This window comes from Molothrus aeneus, chromosome 8 (genome assembly GCF_037042795.1).
Source record: "Molothrus aeneus isolate 106 chromosome 8, BPBGC_Maene_1.0, whole genome shotgun sequence".
NCBI lineage: Eukaryota > Metazoa > Chordata > Aves > Passeriformes > Icteridae > Molothrus > Molothrus aeneus.
In genome coordinates this window covers 23,830,661-23,856,235 of record NC_089653.1, presented here as the reverse complement: position 1 = coordinate 23,856,235, position 25,575 = coordinate 23,830,661, and the positions used below count along the sequence as shown (strand labels likewise).

The 25,575-nt window shown below is 44.4% G+C and overlaps 1 protein-coding gene across 1 annotated transcript in view; it reads right to left on the bottom strand.

Annotated features, from left to right (window-relative positions):
• NEURL1 (neuralized E3 ubiquitin protein ligase 1) overlaps nucleotides 1–25,575 on the bottom strand; it is a 142,459-nt gene that overhangs the window by 116,587 nt on the left and 297 nt on the right. The gene's annotated exons all lie outside the window — the stretch shown is intronic.

The window sequence follows — 25,575 nt, the reverse complement described above, 5'->3', positions numbered from 1 at the left end:
AAACTGTTACAACAAGGTGGGGAAAAAAATGTGTATGGACTAAAATTATCTCTGGAGCTCTCACAGAGCCTTTTAGTAGAGGCAATAAAGTTGTGGCTTTAGGAACAGGTTGTTAAGATCACGATAAACACTCTCACACCCCGGGTGAGCCAAACAAGCTCCGTGCTTTGGGGCAGCAGTAAATCCCAGCCGGACAGGAGGCACCGGCCATCCGGGTGTGTGCAGCAACAGTGACAGCTGGCGGACACGGGAGGAAGGCCCCGCACATCATCATCCTCCTCCTCCTCCTCCTCTTAGGCTGAGTCACGACCCTTGGAGAGACGAGTCAGACTCAGGTGGTTTCACACTTGGGCACCACCAACCAGGCATTTGAGAGTTGCCAGCATGGCCAGGGCATGATTTCCCACCTTGGCTCACCATCCCCTCCTGCTGCACACACCTGTGTTTGTCCAGTCTGTGTTCTCTGGGGCAGAAAAGGGGCTGCTGAAGGCACAAAGATGGCTCTTTGTACATTTGAAGTTCCTGGCAAAGGTCTCATGCTATAAAGGAGAAACTGCATGACAAGCAGTGGAGAGGGATGCCCAAGGTCACACCAAGAAAGCCACTGGCAGCGTGGGGAGAAGTCCCAAGGTTTGGAAAAGCCACAAGATAAGAAGCACCTCTGGCTGCAGTCAGTCAAGGGACCAGCAGGACCACAGCACCAGGAGGGGGGGGCAGCCATTTACCTCTAGATGCTGAAGAGTCTGAAACCTCATCCTTATTCCTCTTTTCAGGAGAAAAACAGCTTTTTAAAATTGTCCATTATTTTCTCTCTCACACCAAGCAGGGAACAGACTGTACTTTTTGCTTCTGATTCGTAAATATTAAATCCCCTCTTCCCACTATTGGTGACTCATGAAAGTGACTCATTCACCTCTAGATAGTTTTATTTTCTACACATTTAAAATACAAAGGAAAAAAAACATATTGGCCTCTTGGGGGGGAAAAAATATCCTTTTCTCCTAGTCGTCAGCTTTCCCTTATAACACAGATTAAAGGAGAGTTAATCTCAGACTCCAGACACTAAATTGCTCCTCTGGGTGGTCTACAAAGCCAGCAAAGTGACAGCACAGGAGGACTCCTGCCCTGGCTGTAACAACATTAACTCTCCCCACTAGAGGCTGCTGAAGCAAAAGTAACGTGACAGTTCTGCCCCTTGCAGGTGGCCACGGGCTTCCAAACCCACCTGCAAGCAAAGCCAGAGCCCTAGAAGGAAAATTAGAAAATTGGTGGAAAAGAACGATTATGTTGCAGGTTGGTTTTGTGGGGGTTTTTATAATCCTGAGAGGCTCTGCAGTGAGTCACCAACTCACAGGGGCTGCACTGCACCAGGCAGTGGGGGGACAGAGGTGGGAGGAGAGGGCACTGACACCATAATGCACATACAGCCGTGTGGGAACGCACGGGGAAAAAACCACGGCGCCGTTCTTCAGGAGGTTACGGTGTTTTCTGCTGCACAAAACCCTTACTGTGCCACATGGATGAGAAGGGGAGAGAAAGGGGTTCAAGCTGACAGCACTGAAATCAAAGGAAGATGTCTGGGCAAGAGAAAAGGGAGCAATATTAAAGGCCTGTGAAGATCCCAAGAGGATCAAGATCTGAAGACTTGGTGCATTTTGCAGAATCATTGCAGGCACAGCTTTGTCAAGCCAATATTTGTGCCTTCATTCTCCTCTCCAGAATCACACATCCAGCTCTCCTTAATGTACAACCTTTGTGTGAAGTGAGAAAAGGATTTTTTTTTCTTTTTGAGAGGATGTTACTATTGAATAATGATCATTGCTAGTTAGGATAACAAAGAGTTAAAAAAAAGAGAAATTACCCTGTCTGCAGCAGAGGCAAAGTGACTGATTCTTATGCTTAAGGGAATCAAAGGGAGAACTTGTAGGTAAAGATACCTGTATATTCACCACCTCTCAGTGTCCTTAGCAAAGCAATTCTTCAGGTCACACATCACACTGAAAAGGAGCAGGAGCCACAACCCCAGACACAAAGCTCCAGCACAATTATATAGTTCTCATTCAAGGATCTTATTTCACTGCTACACAAAAAACCCAACATCTCCAGGCTAACAGCAACCATTGCTATTTCCCAAGCATAGGTTACACTTGGGGGTTTCTTATTCCAATCCCCTTTTAAATTGTAGATCTTCCCTCCAGTCAAACCTCAGAATGCCAATTATCAACAAGCTTATGTTTACTAATACTCTTGCACTGTGATGAGCACTGAATGGATAAGTCTCTATGCAAAAAGGGGAAGAGGCATAAAGGAGAAAAAAACCATGATATTTTCCAACAGCACATGTCTCTAACTATTGACAGCTGGGGGGCAGGATGCTATTTTCCCACTGTGTAGCAGCTACCACTTTCTTTGATATCCAAGATTTAGAAACCCATTTTTATCACCTGAGACCATGTAACTTGCTAGCAGAGATGGTACACTTAGTATCCAACACTTGTTGGCACCCCAGGAGGAAACTCAAGAGCTGGGACAAACTCAGAGGCTGAGCCTCCTCTGCTCACAAACTTGGCTGAAGCCCCAGCTGCAGAGACAATTTAGCAGCAGGCATCAGCAGAGAAGCTCCAAGCAAACTCAAGCCACGGGAACTGTCCACCAGAGAGCCACAGTGAGGCTCATCCTGCACTGTCATCCGAGAGCACAAACCTTATCATGGTGCTTGGGGGAAAAGCAAGAACATGCAATACTGAAACATCATTAAAATTAAGTGTGACCGGGGGCTTTTCTCCCCATGAGTTTGAGGAGTAAGTCCAAGATATTTGTGATTTCTGATTTAACGTAAGATATCCGTGATACAGAGCCAGTTACTACCTTTAATCTTCCAGGCTCCAAAAGAGCTGCCAGAGAGCATTATTTTTAATGCACTCTCACACAGGGATAGAGTTTCCAAGGAAGCTGCCAAATCTAGCAAAGGTTTGCACTTTTCCTTTCCAACACTTTCTTAGAAAGCTGGAAATAACATTACCTTACTTAAGTGGCCATTTTAATTAATTTAGTTTTGCTTTAAATACAACAACCAAAATGAAAGAAGAATGAAGCTGAACTTTTGGGCACTTAAAGCTGTGTCTTTAAACACAGAGCTCACTAAAAGCCTGACAGGCAAATTATAAAGATCTATAGGAGACCATTTTTAAAAGAGTACACATTGTCCAAGGCACGGCCTGTATATTTCTTACTGCACCAGAGCACATGAACCATAATCCTAGAGGGGCTCCTGGCTTGCTGTAAGATAAACTCCAACAACACTGGTTTATTAACACTTTGAAAGCCAGAGCCCATTCTCATCCAAGTAAATGAGAATCAAGTTAGACTTTATGTTGTATTCTTTGTCCTAAGAAGCATAATTTAAATGAAAATACAGCTGGCAATTCATCTGGGCTATGGATGAGAAACTGCATACTTGCAGTTAAAAGCAGAGCTCCCAATATCTCCTTGTTGCTAAAGGCAGACTTCTCCTGAGCTAATCACATAAAAACATCAGTGTCTCTCCAGGAAAAAAAAGAGGTGGGAGACCTCAGCAACCAGAGGAGACAAATGCAAATCAAATGTGCAAGTGAAAGGCAGCATTTCTCAGTAGTTACTGCACTGAGGGCAGAGGAGCCGGGTCTCAGAGTTTCATCACCACCTCTGCCACAGGGGCAGCACCAGGCAGCCTCCTCTGCTCTCTGGGCGTGGAAAGGGAAGGAGAGAGTGAGGTGGCATTAATATGCAGATTGAAAGAGATAACTCAGCTGCCCCATTCAACTTAATTCCAATTAACTCAGCAGCCCATTCCAATTAATTCCACCCAAAACAAAACAATTCCAAGCTTTTAATGCCATAAGGTATGCCTGGGGAGGTCTAGGAAGGCACAGCAATGAACCTGCCATTTCCCACCTGCTCAGAAACAAGCCCTGTCATTGAGCACTTGATGCTCAGCCGGGTTTATCACCTATCTCCAGCTTCTCTTAGTCATTAGATAAAAAAACACAGTAACCATTACTGCTGTCCAGGGCTGCAGAGGTCTCTTAACACCAGTAAATGCTATTAACATAGTAAAGGAGAAACAGATTTCCTGGGCTGTCATCTCCCTGACTGCTTGAGAGGCAATCCCCACATTAAAGATGGGAAGGAGCTGAAATGCATCAAGCACAGATGTTGAGGACATAGAAACAGGGTATTTTAACCAAGCTTAGAACAGACCCAAAGGTGTGTGTTTGTTGGTCCCTTTGCATGGGCCCAAATGTTCCCCAATGGCATCTGCACACCTGACAAATAGCAGAAAGGAACCTTCTGCGCTGGTGTATTTTTCTCTTCAAGATATATAAAATCACTATATTAGTCATGCTAGAGCTGAACTGTCACAGCTCTTTTATTATTATTTACCAAAACATTTATCAGCCAGATTTGCACTATTAAATTCCTGTATCATAAAATTACTCTGATATCCAGAAAGTGCAGTATTATTGAAGTGCTGTTCCTCCCCAGCTTGTCTTTCCTTCTCTCTTTTACAAGGTTCTTTCTGTGCTGGCTGCCCTGCAGGAAACCACAGGAGTCAAGTTCTGTGCAGGGATCTCACCCTGCAGGCTTGGGGGGCTGCTGGCTCTCACAACACAGCTCTCCTGAACCAGCCCCCACCTATTTAAACCAACTTATTTTTTGAATCTAAATAATTCAAAGCAGAACATAAGGGTTTTTTTAAAAATGCTTATTTTTTTTCAGCAGCCATTTTCTTTCCTACAATAGCCAACCCACACTAGTCCCTTGAGCTGGCTCAATGAAGAAAGCACTCCTGTTTGCTTTGCAGAATACTAATATGGTCTTGGGAAGCAAGTTCCGAGACTGAAGCTCACAGAGGCAGCACAATCAGGCCTCTGCTGAGAAATTATGAAGAGGCAAAGTACTGTCTTGCAAGATTCCCACTGCTCCACAAACCCAGCATCTTGTCTGGCCTCTGTGCAAGACAGGAGAGAGGTTCCAGTGGTGGAGAAACATGGATGGAAGCCCGACAACATGGCTGCCTTGCTGGCTCCTCCTGCTGAATCCCTGATGCACTGATATATTCTTCACTCACAAAAATGTGAAGATCTGGGAATCCAGCCTTCAGGAACCTGCAAGGGACTGCCCTGCAAATCAGGGCTGTCATCTCCAGGAGGAACCCGCTTGCACAGAGGGCAGAAGAGGTCTCAGCAGGAGGAGAATCTTCCCTAAATCCTTCAAAAGCTCATCAAATTAAGGCAACAAGCTGGTCAAATGACAACCCACAACCTGAGTTCAGACACGCCTTCAGTCTTCAGTACAACCCCCCCAAAGGAGTTTAACTTTCAGCAAAGCCACATGAGACACTCCTTCCTTGGCTTCCCTCCCTGGCCAGACCATCCCACCCCATCCCTCGCCTCAGGACATGTGCGTGGCACAGCAAGTCCATTCAGGGATGCAAATGAAAACTAACTTCTCAAAATAAGATATGGGGGGAAAAGGAATTGTTTTTTTCAGTGAAAAAGATTTTCTTGAGTGGCTACCAGTTGTAAAATGGGGGCCCACAGCAAACCCAACACTGACTGCCTCCAACCTCCTTTAAATTCACACTGAATCACTAATTTGGGTCTAAATGACTGCCGCAGGAACTGGGAACTGTTGGTTCTTTCGTGCAGCTTGTTTCTGGTTAGAACTATACTATAAAAACAACTCTAAGTCTCTCCTTCCTTAATCCCTACATAGAGGCATTTTGAGGTGCAGAGAGGTGAAATGCCTTGGTATCTGCATGGGAGAACTCAGAACATCAAGTACAGGGATTTATCTCCACTAAGCCCTGCTGTGACTAGTAGACCATGCTGTCTCACATTACCAAGCAGATTTCTGCAGTGTGCAGACTCTGTTCTCCTGAAGAGATTGCTGCAAAGGAGATAATGAGGACACAAAGTGCCTCATGCTCTTTGGGAGTGCCCCACCACCATGCACATGTCCAAATCTACAGAAGCAAACAGAGAGGTGGTTCCTGTCCCCCTGCACTTCACCTGACTACAGTGACCCTGGCTCCCTCAGGAAACTGGATAAAAGCAGTAAGAAAACTGCCCAGGACACCACTTCACTGGCAGTAGAGGAACAACCACCAGCCCAAAGATTACTTAATTTAATATTTGTTTACAGCTGCAGGGGATTTCCTGAGGTTAGATGCTGGTTAATCAAACCATGGAGCACCATTCAGCACCTTCCCCAGAAAGTTTAAAAGCCATCTTCAAAGAAAATATAGGGACCAAAGCAATACTGCAAATCATGCTTCCAACACTATTTCCCATGCTTCTCTTTTTTTCTTCCTTTCTGGCACATCACCACCCACATGAAAGCCAAAAAGAGACTGTAGTACCTGGTTACACAAGGGGAGCCCATCACAGTAGCAATTCAAAAACTTCTTCCATAATCCAGCAAAAATTTTCAATCCAGAAGTCCCATTATAGATTGACTGACACATCTACCCATCCCCACAGCCGTCCATCCACTGCTGCAGCAGCATCATTGAGTGCAATGAGAACTTTGCTGTTGCCTGTCCCTGGTGCATTAGCTGGAGTTATTACACCCAGCTGCACAGCATAAAGCTACAGGAAACAATTTCATTAGGGTCCCATTAGGCTTAGACTGGGCTGGTCTTTTCACACGCAAGGGCACAAGAGGGAATAGCTTTGGGCAATAATTTGAATGCATTGCTAAAACCATTATCTAAACTACAGATTCATATTTACAGGCACAGGCTTCCACCCATCCCATGGCAGCCCACATGGGCACTTTGGGATCTGATATTTAAAGCATTTGGTGCTGGCAGCAATGCTCCTCCAGGAGCTTTAGGCACCACAGGGACACGAGAGTCATTCAGACAAGTCCACTACTTTCCAAATAACCCCTGGAAGCTGCCACTAGGCTGGGGAAGGGCTCAAAGAAAGAACATGTCCTGAGAAACCAGCCTTGTTTTGTTTGGTGCTTTGCAATTTGCAACTGCCCATGACACTACCGGTGTACCCTGACTCAACAAGAAATGTTTAAGTCACAGGTTGTTTATTGTGCTGATTCAGAGTAACCCAGTATGTGAGACGGCACAAGTTTAATGATCCAAGCTCAAGAGATATTTATGTTTTTAAAATTATGGTTCAGTGTGTCTATTTAGCTAAATAGAAAGCCCTGTGTCATCATAAAGCTGTGATGATATTCTGGAAATATGGTCTCACTGGAGGAACACATAGTAATTTTATACCCAGCTATTGAAGAAGATGAGGCCAAGCCCTGAGTGACAGACACTTTGATGAAACAACACATGAATTAAACATAATTGTACTAGAAAAACAGTAAAACAGAACTAATCATTGAGGGCCCTGTGTTGTACCACGAGCAGTGACATTTGCATTGGCACAGGGCATTCCCATCCACAGAGCTCCAAATCCTCCATGAATATCAGTAATTAAATAGTGTGACATGCAGCCAGAAGCAGACAGGTTTTGCCACTTCCAGTTTTGCAGAGAGTGAGGTTGAGATCCCACCATGACCCACGGGACCCCCGGCTGCCTGCAGGGCCCCGTGTGCTCCCTCCTGTCAGGGCAGGGAGAGGGGCTTCACCTCCTCTTTGCTCCTTGGGATGGCCACCATGCCCTTCCCTTTATTAGGCTATTCCCAGTGGAAAAGATACTGCATGCTCCAACTAGATTCCTCCCAAAATTCAAACTTAGGACCTTCAGTCATAGCCTTACTAGGGAAGACTCAATGTATTTTCTCTCATAAAATGAAGATGTAATTCTACATCGCCTGCTATGAACATGTCTCTACATGCAATGTTGTCCATACCCACATTTAATCTAATAAAGAGAACAAAACTGGGTTCAGAAAACCAGCTTTCTTCTAGGTTTCTATGAAAGCTGGATCTCCAAACCCTTCTTTATGTCAACAGCAGATAACTGTTTCACAGACTTCATCCAGCAGGGTTGGTAACTAACTTAAAAAACGGCAGATGGAAGCATTAAATATTTATTGGACTGGAGTGCATTGATTTCAGAAATTAACACTTTGCAAATGACTTCTCTGTGAACAGTAATTAAACAGTCACAGTCCAGCCCAGGTTCTGAGTAAACTGCAACTCTTCTTGCAAAACATATGTATACATAAAAATACTAGCACTTGTCTACTGATTTCCATCTGCACACACCAAATTGCTCTGTGATTATGAATTAAAATTAATTAAAACTTTGGAATGATTTTCCACATAAAGTTGGAGCAGTGGGAGCCCTTGTGCTGGGCACTCGGGCATCATGCCAGTTAAGCTTGCAGGGAGCAGGAGTAGCTGATGCATTGCTTTAAAATACCAAGGATTTCATGACCTCGTGATCCCAGGTCTAGTAATGATGGGACTGAGTTTATGATAACAGTGGGATTGAACTTCAGGGGGAAACCATGAGAAAAGTGAAACTGATACTGCCAGGGCCCTTGCAGGCTCCACATGTGATTCAGGAGTACAATTGTAAATAGCAGAAAGCTGCTGTTTGCTTTTGAGCTTGCTCATCCATGTGGGAATAGATTTGCTCAAGAGATATTGCAGTTTTATTCCTTCAAGAGGAGTATTAATCTCCCACTTGTGCTATTGCATGAGCAATAATGAGACTCACGGACTCTTTAATAGACTCTTTTTAAAATAAAACATATTTTAACTCAGCTTTAAAAGTAGCTTCTTTTGCCAGAACTACAGGTCTTCCTTTCAAACACTGTCCAGTAGCCTTTCCAGGACTATTTTCCTATTCACTTCACACTCAGGATGTTAGAAAGGCATCATGTTCTGTTCATTAAGGCAATAGCTGAAGCTTCATTAAAGGTAATTGGGGATGGTACATTACTGAATTGGAAGCACTGGGTACCATTCAGCAACCTTCCCTTCTTCAGCACAGACTGCTATGCACTGCATTTTGCTACCAAAGCTGGATTTATTCCAGGCTCTGACTCCATCACTGCTTTTTCACTTTCTCTCTTCCCCCAAAACATATGTACTTAAAAACCCACCAGAAATGAACAAACCCACCCACACAGGGATGGCGGGTGTGTGAGGCAGACTCTGAACTCTCCTTGTGTCTGTGCTGAGGGAATGGCAGCAGGTCCCCACAGACTGCACTCAGCAATAAGGAGCTTATTTTCATTTTATAGGCAGCACTGGGCTTTGCTGTGGTGCTCAAGAGGCCACAGAGGGGCTGTTTTCCCCCAGCAGCTGGGGTTGGATGCTGACCCCCTATGCTGTGTGCTCCCACTGCAGCTGCACCTGGGGAACGTGGAGCTGCCTCCAGAGCAGCACCAGCACCCTCAGCACACACCCCAGCTGAGGCACAGGACAGAGGAGCAGAAATCAGAGGGCTCTGGCTTAGCCCAGCCAGGTGAGGACAATGCTGCACACTGGCAGAGTGCAGAAGAGGGGTCCTGGGTGCAGGTGAGGAGGGCAGCCTGCACAGATGCAGGGCTGGCAAGGCTATGCTCTTTTTACTGAGTGCACACATGCACACAGGCTTCTTTTGTTTGCTTTGTCCCCTTGTGTCCCATTCCAAGGTGCAAATTGGGTTCATGTCCCCAGGAAATCCTAGGAGTTTGTGGGTGAGTTTGCAGAAGGAGATGAAGAGAAGGCAGCTGCCAGGAGACTTTAATGAGAGCTACTTCTACGCTCATGGTACAATTAAGAGCCACATAATGAAACAAAGGCTGGTTTGTTTGTTTTTTACTGAGCTCTATTTATATTTAACTTTAACTATCTTCATTCATTTTCTCTGAATCAAACCTCCACTGCTGAAATCTTGTGCATCAGAGTTAATAAAGGACAGCTATAATCTGATTTACTGTATCATTCCAAACACGAATGTACTCACAGGAGAGGCTGATAGTTTACAGCAGCAATGTTTAAGCAGAAGAATTGACAGCAAATTGAACATAACTTCTCAGCTGCCTTGCAGAAGGCTGAAGTAACTCCATAGACTCGTCTGAGGCATTTTTAACATGTTATTGTAACACTAAGAGGTTAACTAAGGCTCATGTCAAAGCTAGGTTTATGCTTCACAAACTGGAAACTGGTGAAAAGCAGGTGCCTTATCTGATAGATTTCATCTGGCTGTTAGGGATGCCTGAGTTTCCAGATGTCAGAGAATGGAAAACCAGAGAAACTGCATGTGAACCAACTCAAAGATTGCAAGATCCTTGAGCTTTTTATCTTCCATAATGCAGAAAAGGAAAAAAAAAAAACACCAACTAAATAAATCAAGAGAGTTTAAGGTTTACTCCAAGTAGAGGATTAAAACAAAACTCAGTATTATTATTCCCTGGATTTTTCCCCTTCCTTAAAACAGAGAAGCCACTGATTCCACCATAGCCAGAAATGTGAAATGGAGGTTTTCTTCTTAGAGGAAGAAATTTTGTCTCTTTTTCCATATTTAAGCTTTTAAACAAAGAGAGCTTCATTCTAGAGGAGCAGCTGTGTAATTAAGACAATTTCAGAATGAACAGTGTGATTCAAGAGCCAAATACTATCTTAATTATATGCATTAATATTCTGCTAAGAAAAATGCTTATCAAATGAAAAAAAAATAATGTTATTGCACAAGAAAGGCCACTAAAACTATAAAAATAACAGAGAAGGGTGACAGTCCAAGACAGGGCAGGTCATGGCGTGCTGTGAAAGCAGCTCCCAGCTGCAGAGGAAGCGCCCAGCAAGCAACAGAGAACACCCCTATCTGAGCAAGCAGAGAGTGGGCAAAAGTCAACTGTCCTCAGAGGTGAATACTGAATAAGGGACTTCTGTGTCAAAGGGGGAGCTTTGACAAGCCAAAGGGTTCTTGGTTGTGGTCTGTTCTAATTTTTTGTGAAGAAAATCGGAAAGGAGCATTTTCACAGAAACAGGCAGCAGAGCAAGAGCCAGAGATCAGGACAGGCAGGTTAGAGAGAAGTCTCTTGGCTGGATTGGGCACTGGGATGCCATCCTGCTGTGGGGACACACTTCAGCCCCCATCTATAGACACCCCCCACTGCCAGGAGATGGGCAAGGAGCTCCTCTGGGCCCTGTGGCTGCCTGGGGAGCCTGGCTGGCAGACACAAGGCAGCAGGGCACAGGGGACAGGAGCAGTGCAGGTGAGGGGCTGGGAGCAATGTCTGTCACTGCCCCAGTGGGACTGAGCATCCCTCCTCAGAGCCACAGTGTGATCCCACACTGCTCCCCCACCCCTAATCAAGGCTGCCTGGCAAAACATCAGCATCCACCGACTGAGAGAAAAGATGGGATTTCCTTTAGGGTTAGTTCCACAACTAGGTGTGGAACTCCTGATTCCCACTATGGAGAACAGAAACAAACAAACAAAACAGAACAAAAGTCTCAGAAAAGCCAGAACAGCCTTGCTTGTATTGAAACACTAATTTGAGGAAGTTTGCAACTGCACAATGGCAAGAGCCCTCCAGCCTCAGGTGTGCAAGGTGAGACTGGGGGATTTCTGGCTCACAGCCTCCCTGTGGGGCTCTGCACTCACGTCAGCCCAGGAAGAGAGCCAGGCTCCATGTGTGAATAGGAGATCTCCAAGGAAAACCTTTGGACAATACAGAGGTGGAGAGGTGTTTCAGACTTTGCCTCTTGCAGCTTCTCACACATGGGGCTCACAGCCCCAGTGCCATCCCCTGGGGAGATGGAAGGGCACCCATCTCACAAACAAACCTGGGATTGTTACTCAGCTACACAGAGGGCCAAGGTCTCGTTAATTAGCATTGACATTTACAACTGAGACCACGAGACATGAGTGATACGAAGATGGATACATTCCAAGAGGATTAGGGAGCAAAAAAAGGCTTGAAGGATGGTTGTTCTGCTTATTCTTGAGTTTTCCTTGTAAAAAGAGACTATTGATATTTGAATTCCTTTTTCTATTAGAAAGGGGGAAATTGCAGTAGGTCTTCTGCCATGTGTCTAAATTGCAAAGTGCTACACACCACTGAAATGAAAAGAGGCTGCTTGGAGTGGCCAGTCTCCAGTGAAAGGATTTGTGGGTGGACCTGAAGGTTACAGATCAGGAGGGGTTTTGCTGAAAGGGTGTAGCTTAGCTTTGGTTCAGAGGATTTCCAAAAAAACACTGCAAAAGTCTACCAGTTGTCTGCCTCTACTAGCACAGGGTCAAGCTCATGATAAAATAAACCATCTGCTCTTTCAGACTTTCATCCCAAACCAGAATAAACCTGCTTTGATGCTCTTGTGGACTTGGCTCCTTCCACTGTCTTTCATGTGCTCCAGTTGACATCATCAGGCATTCACAATCCTTGGATGAGTTCCTCAGGCACCGACCAGTGGGATTCTGCCTCAATTCATGAGTCTTTTCTATATGGCAATGCCAACAGCAGAAACAGCTGCCCTGGTTTTGAGCACTAATTAGCCCCCATTTCTCACTTTCATCTCTACTCTGTTGCTGATCCCTGGGAAAGGGTCTTTGGAATTCAACAGAGAAAGCCAAATTTAGTTCTGGAGAGGTAATCCACTGGCAATGAGAGTGGAACAGGGCAAGAGCACCAGAAGGGGAGCAGATGCTGTACTTAATCCCAGCCCAGAGGCAGATCCTTCACCACCACCTCACCCTCCACATTCTTTCCAGGGTGAACATGGGAGAGTCACACTCACATTGAGCTCTGGGGTCTCCTTTCCTCTCCCCTTCCCAACCTGTAGATTCAAAACTCACCAAGACTCGAATGTGCCATTAGAGGGAAGAAGTGTTAACATCTGCAATCTGCATCTGCTGGAGAGGCATGAGGACACTTCATGTATGTCTGTGTCAACCAGGCAGGGCAGGAACAACCACCTCCTTTTATTTAAAACCTTAATTTCAAGGTTTTTATTTAAACCAAGTCAGAAAACCTCACCACCACTGGTGTGGTTTTCCAAACCACAACATACAAACGCTCACAAGCGCTACGAGCCCCAGGACAGCTTTCCCCTCTCCTATTGCCATCCTGCTAATTGTGATGTCTGGGGCTATAAAAAGGCACAGCACAAGAGCATGCCTCTCCTTCTGATCTACTTCCATGTTTATAAGCATGGCTTATCTAATGACACTTAGGAAGTGTTACCAAGGAGACTATTTGCATCCTGCACCATGTTGCTAAAGCAACACTGCTAAATTAGATGCAGCGCTCTTAGCCTTCACCTACTGTATTTGCATTGCTATTAAAATGAAACAGTCACAGGCTTATACTATATTTGGGTCATTCACTCATCCAAACACCTGAAAATAGTCCAATGACAGCAGCAATGGAGTTTCCCCTAAAAATCTAACACATCTAGATCTCCATCTCTTACGTGCATTTCAAGCTTGCCCCTCAATGTGACCTGCAGTCAGAACAAGCCATCTTTTATGCTGCAACCTTCCTCCACAGGACACGTTTTCCCTATGTGTTTGGCTTTTATTTGAATGCATCAGGAGATTTTAACTGTCATAAATAATTACAGCATCTTAGCATTTGATGGAGCACAGCAGAAGGCAATTTGTAAGTAGCATTAATTTTTGAGGCACAAGATGGCTCAGAGGCACTGGAAATGCGACAACTTGCCTGGAGTTTATGGATCAGCTGTTTGTGCTCACCCTGAGTCTTGGTTCAGCTGTAAAGAGTCACCATTCAAGGGCTTCAAGATGGCCCATGGAAAGATTAAACAGCTAAACAATAATTACTTGTTTTGCCCTAAATAAAACAGTAAAATACTCATTATGGAGATGATAATAAAATAGAAATAATTTTAAACTCTAAATGACTGGCTATAAACAAAAACAAAGGCCAGGGGCTATTTTAGGTGATGTTGCAGAATAAATTAAATATAGAAGCTCAAAAGTCTACTGGTAGGAGGGAGAGTGAGCAACCAAGAGGTGGGGTGGCAATGGTTTCCAAGGCAATTAACAGCTTCTCTAGAGTTTGGACATTTGTCAATATGATAAAAAACATAAAATTCAAATAGCATCCCTGCACACACAGACACATTGATGTAGAAATATGGACAGCTGTCTGGAACTTTACAGGAAATATTTCAATTGTGTGACAATGTATTATATTTATTGTAAATATACAATAAATATAATTTTACTGTGTTGTTCATGATACCAAGCAATGTCACAAGAAAAGTTACTGGGCCCTCTGACATCCAGTATTCTGATGCAAATCTAGAGCAATGTATTACCCCCACAGGTTTCTGTTCTGATGGTCTGAGCAGTACATTTTAGTCAACAACATGTAACAATGAAATACCATCCCACCAACAACCAGATGGAGGTCTCCATCACTATTTAATATGCTTATTCCAAAAATAACTCTTGCTTTTAACACTTTCAAATTTAAAAGATAAACTCAGGCAAGAACACAAATACTTGGCATCTGTCACTGAATTCAATCAGCTCCCTGAATCAGAGCAAAAGCACCCTGTTCCAGCTCTCCTGCACTGTGTAATAAGGTTTGGGTGCCTCTTATTAATAAATCCTTCCTTTAGCCCAGAAGCACTACTGAAAAGCACACCTGGGAGTATTTTACTATATATAAAATCTCTGTTCCAACAGCAAATTAGATCTGCCTACAGAATCTAATCATGAGAAGGTAACTCCTTCCTGCTGAACAGGCTCCAGCACAAGTAAGCCCATGTCCAGAGAGATTTCACCTGCCAGGGCTTGTAATTGCCTATGCCTCAGAATTTAAGATGGAATACCAGAATCTGGACTGGTAAAGAATTTCCTAGCAGGAAATTCTTTATCAGGCTCCAGGTCATCCTATTTCAGGATGAGGGGATGACACAAGCTCTTTCCTCCCTGCAAGAGCTGTGGTGAGGTTCAGTTCCTCAAGTTTTATCATTGCTTTAGCTCCTCCATGAGAAGGTGTGATGAAGGCACAGAAGAAGACTTTTGCAGTTGGCCATGGCTGTAGAACACGTGTGTGCCCACCACCAAGCTCCCCTGAGGTGGCTGGACAAGGCCAGCACAGTGCTGGTGGAGAGTTTCCTCCAAGCCACATGGTGGGGAGGACACCCTGCAGCAGGTGAGCTGTGCTGGGGTCTCAACAAACACTCAAACGATTCCTAACTCCTCTCATAGAGAAAAAAAAAGGATGGTTCAAGTTTCATGGGGCTCCAGATCTACAACAGCCACACTCCCTCACGCCTCCTCCTATGGACACACAGCAAAACTCCATGACAGTTCTGAAAGTGATCTTCAGTCCTCTCTGGGAAAGGGTTGTTTGTGTCCACACACAGAGGCTGCAGAAGGTCCTTTTCAGCTGCCTCTGCTCCAGGGGAGCTTTCCCAGCACCCAGCACTCAACAGTGGCTTCAGGTACCCCACGTGAAACAGGCCAGGGGAATCTCCAAACAAGGGTCAGAAATGAGGATTTGCATTACCAGCAAGGCACAGAGAGGGGAGAAAGGAACCTCCCTGTCTACCAGCTCCTCCTTCTCCCACGAGAAATAAGATCAAATGGAAAAAAAGCTTTTCTCTGTGCTAGCTGTGCCTCTCTAAAATTTTCTAAGGACTTTCTGTTGGTTTTGGATCAGGTCCTAGACCCATGTGGACAGAACTTAGTGTGTCTGGATTATTTATTAGCAAAAGAGTTCCCTCTGCAATCAAGCGTGTAGAACACCTTATTAAAGCATGCTCTGCTCTGAATCTGACCTGATGGAGCTGGCATGAAGAAGTTCTCAGCACCCCCTCAGAAACGCTGCCGGACTGCGAATTGTCATTACTTCCCTCATGTCAGTTCCTCCATGGCCTTATCTAAACTATGTCATAAATCTTCTGGGTTTTCTCTGAACTCTCCTCCTCCTAGTGACATTCTGTACTTCTGAATAATGTTGTCTCCATATGAATTACAAGGGACACAGTAATAATGCTCCAGCAGGAGCAAGGGAAGCAGTGGGAAAACAGCTAAAAGCTACACTGAACTGTTTTCTTACTTGTAATCTTCTGTCATACACTGAGCTGGAAGATTAGATAACGAGACTATTTATAGCAGCATTGCTGGATGTGTATCACAAAACCTTTATTGTAAGACCACGACAAGTATAAAATTTTAATTTTGCCTGCTACTTCCCTGGGTCCCAGCTTCATTTGCAGCAAAGCATTTTTCTTTTGCAGTGGGATTATTAATAATGGATGTAGCATTAACATTTCCAAATTGGGAGTTCACCCTCAGTCAGTGCTCCCACCCATCACTCTGTAATTTCTCCTCCTGGGCTTCATGTTGGACTGCAACAGGAGGCTGACAGTGTCTGCTCAGCCACCAAACACATTCTGCGTGGGCAAGAGCAGCCAGAGCTCCCTGCATTCACTGCTACAGGTCCCACCTGCACAGCTTCTCTCCTTGAAACCTGCAGCTACTTTTTAACCTCTCTGCTGAGCCCTCCAGTACACAACCTGTAAGGCCTGAGAGCAACTATCCAGAGGAAATGCACAGAACACCAGATGATCTCCACCCAGCAGATGGTAAGAGCTTTCTTCCACAACTAATGTAAGGCAGATTTCAAGCAGAGGAGCAAAGCTCTCAGCTGTCAGTACTCATCTCTTAGCATCTCAACTCTAAACCTTGTAAAAAAAAATATTCATGCTTTTAATTAGGGAGAACTTTTTGCACCTTTATTTTATCTCATGCTTGTTAAGGATGTGATTGTTGAGGGGTCATACCATTAAAACAAGAACACTAAATCATATACAGAAACAGGAGTAGGAATGTAGAAATCCAGTACTAACATCAGAGGTAACCTAGGTCCTTCATTATGTTTCTGCTGCCTTTTTAATAAAGAAAGTAAATTTCAACTACTTCTCCCCTTTCTGTATTTGATGAATATAATCAATTAGTGAGGAACGTTTTGTCTTTTCCATTTTCTATCACATCTATTGAAGTGACTCACTCACTCACGTAAGAAACAGATTCTGTCTGCACCATTTACAGTTATTTGTGTCCTGTCTTCTACAGTGACTCAGTATTTCTATGGGAAACCATCTCTTCTATTCCTGCCTAGTAAATACTTGTTAAGTATAAAAAATAGGCATTCATCACAGACAAAAATGATCTTACAAGATAGATATTTAGAAACACAATGGCACCATTTACCCAAATCAAAGAAATCATGAGTAATACCAATACAATTAATGCTATGTTAAAGAGATACCACCTAAGGAGGAGATTTGAACTAAGCTTTTGATGAAAATATGGAACCTGGATGGTAAATTAGCTCTGTTTCTAGATCTGTTTGCCTTATCTGTCCTTTGTCTCCTCAGAAAGCAGGCTCCCTCTTTGCTAACCCACTGGTAGTTACTGACAGTGGCACCAGTTAGTTACACAGCACCCCAGTCACTGCTTTGATGAATAAATCTTCCCAAGCATTGGTGCTAGATATAGGACGTGTGGTAGTCATATCATAAAAATCATGAGATTAAGTCAATAGTGAATCTGAGCCTACACTCATGCAGGAACATCTGGAAAGTGTCAGTGTTACCAGTGTGAAACTCAAATACTAAATACAAAGGAAGAATAGAGGAGGGAGACTCCACAAGTAATGTCTGTACTTTAGAATAAATTTTTACTAAAATGTTGTTATTGTTTTTTTAACAAAAATTTTACATCAAGTGGGTTTTTTGAAACTAAAAAACCTGCCATGGAATTTTATCTCTGACGCTGGCAAAGAACTATTTATATTTACTTTTCAAAATTTTGCATAAAGCAGCCCTACAGTTTAACCTGACAGTTTTCTGAGAGCTGAGATTCCTTCCCTGTGCTTCAGCAAAAAGTTGAAATGAGGTGGACTAATGGAGGATTGTATAAACATAATGCCACCATGGCATCCTCTGCCCTATAATTTCAAAACAAAATCCTATTTTAATCCTGTACTTGAAAGGCCAAATAACCAATAGTGTAAACATGAACTAGCATCTTCTAACAACACACTTTCACCATCTCGAGCTCCCCATGAACAAATGGAGATGAAATCCTATCCCCACCTCAATTTTAACCACAATTTTGCAGCAACCCAGATCTTAGTATGGGTAAGTATCCAAGTGTCTTCTCTCCTCTCCTTGCTCAGCTTAGCAATGCCCTGGTTAGCCAGGCCAAAAGGCAGCCTAAGCTCATGGATATGTCACACTTACAAAAGTTTTAACCACAGTTAGACCCTAACTTTCAGTGAAAATTCAGTTCTCATCCCTAGAGGAGAGTACCAATACCATACTTTGGTATATAATACCAATACTTATATAATATATAATATATATTATATAATATATAATATATATTATATATTATATAATATATAATATCAATACTTTGGTATTTGTGGCACAAAAGCGAGCACCTGCATGGTGCTGTGATTAAAGTGAGAAACTACTTTGGGATTTGGCAGTTTGCAGCACAGCACTGAGCACCTGCACACTGCTGTGATTAAGGTTAATCTTAGATCAACCACTTCTAGATGAAGACAATCCTGAAACACAAGTATTGTGGAGCCCACTCCTTGACACAGCTCAGAACTGGATTACTCAGATGTCCTAAACTTTCAAGGCAGACCACATCAGAGCACATGTGGATCCCCAGCTTGAAATAAGTAGCCCCTGTGAAGGTACACACTGTAAGTAAAACAACATGTACTTGCCACAGGCAACAATTTCAGTGCTGCAGAAGTAGCTGGTTCCTGCAATTATCCTAGCAGCAGTAGGTAAGAACAGCTGCCAAACCGGAAATCTTCCACACTGCTGTATGAGAAATCTTCCCAGATATGGGAATAGCCACAAAACCTGCTATTTCAACACTCTAGGAAACAAAATGAAGCAGGGGCTACTTAGGCTTCTGTCATTAGGAGGTCATTGTAAGCACAGAGAACCTGCTTTCTCTTACTCAAAAAGAGCCTGCAAATGGAAAAGTAACTGTGTTTGTCAAAGTCACAGTTTGCAGGAGACATAGTCACATCCAAGAAAGCTTGTACAGGGACCTGGTTACAATCTCTTCTGCCTCCCAAATAAAGCCTGGATGTTCTGTGTATGGCTTTGACACTGACATGGCAATGAAGTACCCTGTAAACAGCCAGGCAGGGATGCTCCAGAGCCGGCTCTATGCCTACATCTACCACTGCAATATCTGAACAACCCAGCTGCACCTTTCACAGAAGTTTTAAGTTCTCATTCTAGCACTGTCCTTATCAGCTAAACACAGGTAGCCTTAGGAAGACACCCTCGGGAAGTCAAAAGATGAAGGGCAAATGGTCTCTGTCTGTTGCAAACATCAAAGGATTCCTCTTTCGTGACTTCTTCCACTCTCACTTAAAAGTGGACTCATTTTAGCATCCATAGCACCCACCAATAATTAGCTCTACTGAGCAACTACCCACTATAGATGGCCAAATCATCTTTTGTTCATTTTAAGTCCTCCTAATTCTTGTACTGGAAGGGACAGTGAACAGTGGAGCTCTGCCCCTTCTTTACTTGCAAGTCACTTCCATTCTAATTGTCCCCTTTTCCAGAGACAAGAGTCCTAGTTTATTCAATCATTCCTTATATGAAATTAATCCAGACTTATGACCATCCTTGTTGCCCACCTCTGAGTCTTTTCCAGTTCTTCTGAATCTTTCCCGAGATTTTGGAAGGAGAAGAACCAGAACTACACATAATATACACATTTACACAACAATCTATTAATGGCCTCTATTTTCCTCTGTTTGGCTTCCCTTATAATTTCTAGTATTTAATTTGCTTTATTTAATTACTGAGCCTGGCACTAATATTTTTAGCTCAATCATCCAACTGATGTTTTGGTTCCTACTGTGTTGCAGTGTGATGCCATTTCCTGTTTCACCTATGCCAACCCCCCAGGTGTGCCAACCTCTCCTTTCCCCTCCCCCCTTTTCCCTCCTGCTGAGAGCTGTCCATCAATCTTAACATTCCAGCAGGGTCATGGTGTGGTTGGCAGAAGTGCAAAAGATGCCCCTCAGGTCTGGGCTCATTGGCCTGTCCAAGTGTCTTTATCCTGGCTGGTCCTCACCTGTCCCTTCCCCTGCCCCTGTCCCCGGGCTTAAAAGGAGACGGGACCACGCGGTCAGATTCTGTGGGGAGCTGTTACCAGATTCAGAGGTCTCTCATCCTGGAATAAAACTCTGGATTAAGGCTCTACGATAGAATCCTCTCCTTTCTCTCTTTGCCGTCGCCTGAACCTTTTCCACCAGAGGTAAACTGAGTTCCTACTCTGCCTGGATTTGTTCCGAGTGCCCAGCTGCAGCACCCAGCCGGCCAAAGGTATGTCTGGGGTGAAACACCACAGCTGCCACCTTTGGTCCAGCAGCAAGGGTCAGACAAGGCCAGGCACGTCCCACCCGGAAATATTGGGATTAATATTCCACACTACTGGTTTTCAAAAGTAGACTTTCTTGCATTTGAGAAATATAGAGAATCAGCCATGGGCAAGAAACCAACCACATGATTTCATGGGAAATTTGTGAAAAGCTGCAGCAGTACCTGCTTCACCAACAGGCTTCATCACCTTATGAAACAGACAATAGGAAAGGAAAAGTAAGATCAATAAATGACTGTGTTTGGAACACTGAGCAATTTAAGGCAGTTTAAATTCAATAAATCAAAGTTCAGTAGCTTGGGAAAAAATCTAGTGCTTGGGTGAAGGTCATACAAACCTCACAACCACTGGCAGGAAAAACTTTATACCCACAACCCAGACAGGTCAGAGGGAGACAAGCATACCCCGGACAGAGCAAAAGCAGAAGGGCAGGAAGCAGGAGGCATCCTTCAAAGCCTTGAATGATGAAACTTCTGACCCTGTAAGGCTGGAAGAAAATAACATAGTACTTCGAAGAAGAACCAATTATGACAGCAATGGGAGCTGGGGTTATCTCACAGTATCACTCTTGGTATCCCCACAATGCACTGCCTGTGATGCCTAAAAATGCTTGTGATGCACCCCAGCTTCTAAGCCTATGACCATCAGTTGCTGATAACCTTTTACTCCCCCCTTAGTTCTACCTAATGAGTGCACAAAATGGAGCTGGCAGCACAGTCTTCCAACAATATACAATTATTGAAATGCCTACACCAGCCAGATTACTATCTTCTATGTGTGTTTCAGAAGCTCATAAAGCACCAGGGAAATGGGGAAAAAGTCTGACATGTCTGTGTGGCAGTGGGATATAATGTTTGGAGCAGCAACTGCAGAAATGCAGGACTGTGTAATCCTGACTGGTGCCCTCCATGGGTGAGGGAAAGCAGGAAAGCCTCTGCCTTCTAGGTCAAGTGCTGCACAGCAGGCTGCCAGAGAGGTGGTAACTCTTCAGCAAACCACTGCTGACCCCCACTGCAGGTGTCCCAGCAAAAGAAAGGACTAAGAACTGCTCTGTTGAGGTGCCAGGCTGCTTCATGTGATACTCTGAAGGTATAAACCCCAAATCATCCTACAGACATCCCCCAGACCCATGAGTAAAAGCTGTCTGGATGAATGAGCAATAAGTACAGGCAGCCATAGGAGCACCCAGCACAACATGACTAAGATCTTGATGGGAGCCTCCTCCGGATGCCACTGGAATACAAATAAAAAAGAAGAGCCCATGAGTAATCAGCACTACTGAAAAGAGGATCCCTGGCAGCTGGGGCTGTTTCTGTAACACTGTGCATGCATTCTTTTGCAAAAATATCATAGGTGCATTCACCTATGAGAAAATCAACAGGAAGAAATCCTGCTTGCTGCCACTCACTCTTCAAGGCAAGAGGGGCTCAGGAAAGAGTACCAAACCTGAGTAGGAGGCTGGAGGAGAGGATTTAAGAGAGCAGACAGTAATAGTTCTTAGCTTTTACAATGTAATATTGATCTGCTGTCTACAGCAATGGCTAAGCCTTCTTGAAGCTGAGGACACAAGACAAGGGAGGATAAAAGCTACATGTCCGTGAAGCACAGGAGATGTCATACAAGTCTTGTGCCTAACTTCTGACCCAAGGACTAGAAAAACTTCATTTCTAGCATCCTGGCCCAGCACATATGCGAGCTACACCACAGCCCAAACAGGGCACACAGCCCACACCTCACAGGAGGAAGAGTTAAACACTTCCAGCAAGGTTGAGCAGTACCTAAGGAAGGAATGCAAAAGCCAGAGACTGGGAAGATGTAACTCTAGGCAAGGAGGGGAACTTAATGAGCTACACCAGGATTAGAAAAAATAGTTAATAGAGGAGATAGAATAGACTGTCTTGGAAGAATCTTAGGGGAGGGAGAGGGGTTGAACTGAGGATCCATCTCTTGAGAAATCATAGAAGTTTCCTTGGTTGGAACAGTTCAATGCAGCCTGCCCTGACACAACTAAATAAACAGTACACAGAGCCACTGATCTTTTTCATCTCAGAATTCAGCAGATTAGATACAGCTGGAGTTTTCCCACTTGGTTCCCCTCCAAATAGCCATATACACCTTGTTTGATAAGCCATATTTCACAAGCCATATTTCAGAGAGGGTGGACAGCAAAAATTTCCTGGCGTTTATCGGGCTGGATCCTTAAGGAGATTGTTACCAGATAATCATAATCTTTTGCACAGCATTAGGAAAGTACACAAAGGATCACCTTCTGTCACCCCTGACAAACTACATCTGGGTTATGGGAAGGGAAATACTCACAGGAATTCTGAAAATAATCTCACCTCAACCTCCCCATCATGATATCACCAAGTGAAAACCTCCTTCCCATCACTGGAAAGGACTTCAAGGCTAACAGCCATATCAGGACCGTGGCATCAGATCACCTGCAGTCCTGGAGGAGTTCAGCTTTCACTGTCTCCAAAACAGCCAAAGCCTGTAGGCACAACTGTGGCACCAAAGTCTGGATTCATAATGCAGATATGACATACTGCTCTGGAACAGGTAATTCCAAAGTGCTCAAGTCTAGTGGTTCCTAGTGAACAGTTATGTGAAGTGCTTTTATAAACAGCTGGACATAATAGATTTTAAAGTATTACCTTGCTCAAAAGCAACTTGAAAATCATCAGCCTGGGGTTCCAGCTTTGCTCTTGCAGGTACCTTCATAAGGACCTGCCTATTTCAGTTACCTGGTTTTAAAGCTGCAGCTGAAGTCTGAGAATCAAGTTGTGTGCTTTCCTCCTTTTGCAGGACCATCTAAAGCAAAGCAAATATTCTGCCAGCCGTGTCAGCCTTCGTGAGATTTCTGTCTTATGCCTTCAACACCAAAAGTATCACATGGTCTTCAGAAGATTTATGTAACTAAAGGTGACCATTTTTAGCAGGACTAAGAGAAAGACATAAAATTTTCCAGCACAAGTGGGCGACAGCTCTGCCATGTGCAGAGATGTTACTTCTTACTTAGGTGAGATGAACTTGTAAGGTACAGGGACTGAATTCAAAGTCTGCAGACCACCTGAGGAAACAATGCAATCACAGCTGCTTCTCAAGCAAGAATGAGCCCTAATCACCCTGGCACCAGGTCAGGAAGAGGCTGTCCCAGAGTAAGAAAATATTACATGGTGGCCAACTTATAAAAGTTCTGTCTCCCTAACACTAAGCCAGACACTGAAGGAAGAACAACTGGGGACCTTCAACTAAAATATACTTTACAAAATGTTAAATGGCAGATATGTAACAAAACTGTGTGACATTCATACTTTCACTGCTATGCCTTGAGTCCATTTTACAGAAACCTGTCAAATGCAATCAGACTTGTTTATTCTGCATTTAAATAGGACCTGAGGCAGTCTGGTTTCAAAAAAGACAGAAAAGGCACATATTGTCCCTGGCAGTTGCTTAGTTTTTACAACAAAGGCAATGCCTTGTTCACTCTTTATTCCAAATAAAAATTATTTCAATGCTCTGTTGCATTAGAATCTTGAGAATATTTCTGCTTGCTGCCTCAGCACAGGTAGAAAAAAAAAATTAAAATGTAAATTAAAGGAAGAAATATAGAAACAAAGTCCCATTAACACACAACTCACTGCTCCCATCCCCCCACCCCCCAAAATCAGGTGATTCACACAGAGCATCCTCCAAATCTCACGTAAGCCACTGTTAATGGATTAAGTGGCAGTGTCCCTTCTGGCTTCAGTTTATAAATTCTTATCTGCTTAAGGTTGCTCCAGAAAGACTTCCAGCGTACAGCATGATTCTTAAAGAGACAAATCCTCCCTGGCAGTTTACAATTGCTTACCAACAACGACAGCATTGCGCGTGCCTTCATGTTTGCACTGATAGAGGATGATGGTTCACTGTTTAGGATTCAGCATCCCCCTCCTTTCCAGTGTGATTTGAAGCACCACCATTGCTTGGCCAGAGTTTCTCACTGACTTTGTCTGTGACAGAGCAATGAGCATTCCTAACATCTCCTTGCAAGGCCACTGAAACAGCCATGATAAAACCACCCTCAGTTCACACAACTGCTCCAAATCACCCAAGTACAGACAAAGGGGGCAGAGAGATTCAGCAGAAGAATAATACAAGTATCAGAAAATCCTTCCCTATAACAACCAGTTGCCCAGCTCATCATTAACCATTTCCACTCCTCTAGACCATGACAAAGAAGTATCCAAAAGCCCAGCAAAAAAAGAGGGTGAACAGCAGCATCCCTATTTTCCATGCTGGTGGCTGTGAATTCTGCAACACATAGAGGAAGCTGCAACAAGTTATAATCTGAAATGGCTGTTAGAGCAGCACCTTCCCTCATTCCCTGCTTACAGAGAGATGTGTGACCTCCTCTACCCCCATCAGCAAGTGCCTTTGGCTGTGAAAATGACCTTAGAGAAGAGATAGCCAGGTAGTGCTGAACACACATGGTGTGTGTGTACTGCTGCCCGAGCAGACTGCATTCATGAACGATGGGCTATTTTCTGCTACCACCCTCCCAACTCAAAGCAAAAAGGGGTAAAAAAGAGCAGAGACAGAGGAGACCTTTGGCAGGCTCTCCTGTCCACATTACAGAAGTCACCCCCATCCCATTTGGTGCCAACAGGTCCCCAGGAGTTCGGAAAAGGGATGGCATCCTTATGAGGAAGAGAATAGCCACATCAGCGAGACAAGGAACCCCAAATACTCCCTGCCTTCCTCCAAACAGGACTGACAGTCCCATGCACACACACACACATTCATGGAGCCCTCAGAAGAGACACCAAGCAAAGCCTTCATTCACCAATAAGGACTCGGGGACTCAGTGTTCTTACTCCCCCAAATTTTTGTCCTTTGCTTTCCTAGGGTACCTTTGCCTGGGAAGAGCCGTGCACCCATCAGCCGCCCATGGGGCAGCGCAGGGGAAGAAGTGACAGCGCTGCAAGCAGGGCAGGGGGCTCACACCGCGAGAGGCTCGGGGTGCCAGGCACGGAGCCATCCTACCCCGGGGAGCACAGCCTGCCCCCAGGTGTCCGGGATGCCCGCCCGGCGTGGGGTGCTCAGGGTGCTCTGTGTACCGGGGATCTAATCCCACTCTGGGCTCCCTGCGGTACCCGGGATTTGTGTCTTGCCCATCCGATCCCGGGGTGCCCAGAGCGCCCAACCCGCTCCGGGC